The sequence below is a fragment of the Cyphomyrmex costatus genome, unplaced genomic scaffold (assembly GCF_001594065.2).
Source record: "Cyphomyrmex costatus isolate MS0001 unplaced genomic scaffold, Ccosl1.0 scaffold242, whole genome shotgun sequence".
Taxonomy (NCBI): Eukaryota; Metazoa; Arthropoda; class Insecta; order Hymenoptera; family Formicidae; genus Cyphomyrmex; species Cyphomyrmex costatus.
In genome coordinates, this window is record NW_017276500.1 from 1,017 (window position 1) to 4,727 (window position 3,711).

The window sequence follows — 3,711 nt, forward strand, 5'->3', positions numbered from 1 at the left end:
ACTTTTCGACCGCTTATATCTCCATAACGGCTTGGCCGATTTAAAATTTTTTTGGCTCAAATTACTCGTGGCGATGCCGCCTTTCAAGACATATAACGTTCGATTCAAAATTTTTTATATTTCAGTTATTATGCACCTCCCAAAAATGGACTTTGTTGGCTCGGGATAAGAGACTTGTAGCGTCTCGCAGTTTTTGAACATGGCCGGAGACGCTACCGTGTCTCCTGATAGAGAATAGGAAAAACAAATTAATAGATACATTATAAAATTTATACGATATCGAAAAGATATTTTAATAATTTCAAGGTAATTCCACGAATCAGACGCGTGCTTGGTGATTAGAAAATGTGTGAATGAAATAAGGAAATATCAGGCAACCAAACACGTCAGACAGTTACATTAAATCGGAATGATTCAAAATTCACTTCCTACCTCATTGCGTACATAACTACCACATAAATAAAAATAAGAACAGTCCTTTCCATTCCTGAAAATAAAATATACTATACAAAGAATACAAAAAGATAAATAAAGCACAAAGAATCACTTCTTTAACAATTATATAAAGAATAGAGAGAACAAATTAATAGAGATTCTGAACATATCTAATATGATTGGAATCAATATTGTATCAGATAATTTTAGAATCTCTATTAATTTGTCCTCTATTTTTTATATAATTACGCACACGCACGCACGCGCGCACACACACACACACACACACACACACACACACACACACGATACGGTGTGGGTGAAAAACACGCACGCACGCACGCACGGGCGGGTGTAAGGGGGTGGCCTTCGGCCACCCCCCCCGCACCCACACCGTCGACAGAGGTCTACCCCGACAGTATAATCGTAGAAGTCGTGTGCCCCTGTGCAGGGGGGGGGGGGGTGAAAGTTACTTCGCGTGGAAAGTTTAATGCTTCTGAATACGGAAAGGTGTAGAATAGTACTTAACATCATACATATATTGCAGAATTAATTCAGAATTATTCATAATTATATATTTTATTACTATTGAATAAAATTATTCATTAATCGCGATATGGTGAGTAAAATCGAGCCATTATATCAAAAAATACATCAATACTTCGTTTGGAAGTCACGCTGTATAATAGAAATAAAATGTAATTTTTCAAACTTTTTTTGATCATAATTTTTTAACGAAGAGCGAGCGACGGCTGAAACTTGTTGGAGGTTACTCAGGGTCATGACTTTGACAACATATGTCAAGGTCAAGGTCATTGGAGGTGGCTCCCCTAAAGTGAACAATTACCAATATTTCGTTTTTGTGTGTTTAAAAATTAGCTTGAAGTCAAGCAAATTTAGTTTTTTTAAAAACAATAATTTCATAAAATGAGCATAATACCACACACAGACACACACAGATTCTTATTTGTGATAAATTATTATAAAGTAAATAATTTATTCATATCAGTATCTCATAAAACCTATATAAATGTTTTGGTCATTAATTCTGACGACTCCATTGTGAAGAGCGATCCTCAAAATCTTAAGATACCAAGTTTCGTTATAAAATATTTCGGTTTTGTGTGTTAAAAATTAGCTTGAAATCAAACAAATTTAGTTTTTTTAAAAACAAAAATTTCATAAAATGAGCATAATATCACACACAGGTTCTTATTTGTGATAAATTGTTATAAAGTAAATAATTCATTCATATCAATATCATAAAATCTATATAAACGTTTCGGTCATTAATATAACCATCTTTTGTATAAAATTACAAATAATTGAAGAATTAAAGGACTCTTTTTATAAACAATAATTAATACGTTGAAAATGGCGAATAAGAGTCAATCTAAATCTGATAATATATTCTAATATTCTATATTGCGAAGAATATCACGTAATGTTTGGCGTTTCGTCCCGGCTTCCACTACTGGACTCATCAGTAAGGTATTGTAGTGGAAGCCTACCTTAGACGCCGGTGTAAGTTATTAAATCGAGATTCTATATAAAGAGATATACGCGTGTCTCAGCACTTGCGAGAATTTGCGAATATCGATAGACCTCTGACGGCGGGTCGACGTAGTAATATTCTTCGCAATATTTATCCAAAGTGAGAAATAACGTTCTATTAATATATGTAGTCCCCCCAAATTGCGCGCCGAACAATTGTCGGTCTTGCAACGCAAATCTAATAATCTGATTTCTAAATGTTCCCTCTTCTTAATTGTTGCGCCCCGAAAGATTTTCGGTCTTGCATCTCTTTATATAGAATCTCGATTTAATAACTTACACCGGCGTCTAAGGTAGGCTTCCACTACAATACCTTACTGATGAGTCCAGTAGTGGAAGCCGGGACGAAACGCCAAACATTACGTGATATTCTTCGCAATATAGAATATTAGAATATATTATCAGATTTAGATTGACTCTTATTCGCCATTTTCAACGTATTAATTATAAAATTACAATTATATAAAAAAACCTAACACATAACAAATTTGTCAATTATTCGCTTACTACATTAACAATGCATTTTTATTCTTCTTGATTCTTTCTTCATAGTTACAGTTTGCTACCAATGTATGTTAGCTTCTGTCATCGTGATCAAAATTTGTCAGTAATATACATTTTTGATGAAATATAGTTACCAGATTGTATAATTAAAAATTAATCTTATAATAACAAATTAAAGCAAGTAGTACAGATCTTTATAAATGAATACAATTTAGTTTACCTATATTTCGTGCAAAATAGTAGTCAAATTCTAATGCACAGATAAAAAGTGGAGCGTCAGTTGAAAATTGAGCACTTAGACAATAAAGTCCGCCATGTAATGAACCTTAATACGTAACCTTATGTGTATCATAGACATAAGAAACCATAGACCGAGCGTAAGCTGCTACTATAGACAAGGGGGGATGTGATAACCGACAGGGGAAATATCGGACGAAGTCGGGTAAACTTCGATTAAATTCGGAAACATTCGGCATGTGTCATTATTTGAATTATCGCATGTGTCAGTATTTGAAAGTACAAAGGTTAGAAGCGTCTGTCAGAGATAAAATAAAACATAAAATATAAAAAATATAAAATAAAAAAAAATTTTAAAAATGAGTTTTTGTATTGTATCCGGTTGTAGAAACCGAAAATGTAAAAAGAACGATGAACAAAAAGAGAAAGAAAACGCGATGAGACATTCGTTTTCATTTCACTTGTAAGTATCTATAATCGTTTATTTAAGTATTTAATAGATGTGAAACTTATTACGAATTTAACACCTGAATTATTCATTTATATTTCCAAAGACCATTGAAAAGCGACAAAAGTGGCTGGAAGCGTTACATTTGAATAATTATAATATACTGAAATGGGGTGCAGTGTGTTCTGCCCATTTCAGAGAAATAGATTATGATGCGAATAATATACGTCGAACGCTCAAAGCAAATGCTATTCCATTTGTAAATAATGAAAATTCCATTCTTACGAATAATTTTTGTGTTCTATAATAATAAGATTTTTATATTCAATGAAATGACTTTCTAGTTTTTTATGTTTTAGTTAACTGAAGAATATTCTAGCAAAATCATAACAGAGAGAAGACTTACAATTAGTGAGATAAATGTACAAAATAATGAAGTTGGTTAGTATTTTAATTCGTAAAATTCACATTATAATGAATAATGATAATAATAATATAAATAATACTAATAATAATTTAAAAAAAAAATAATA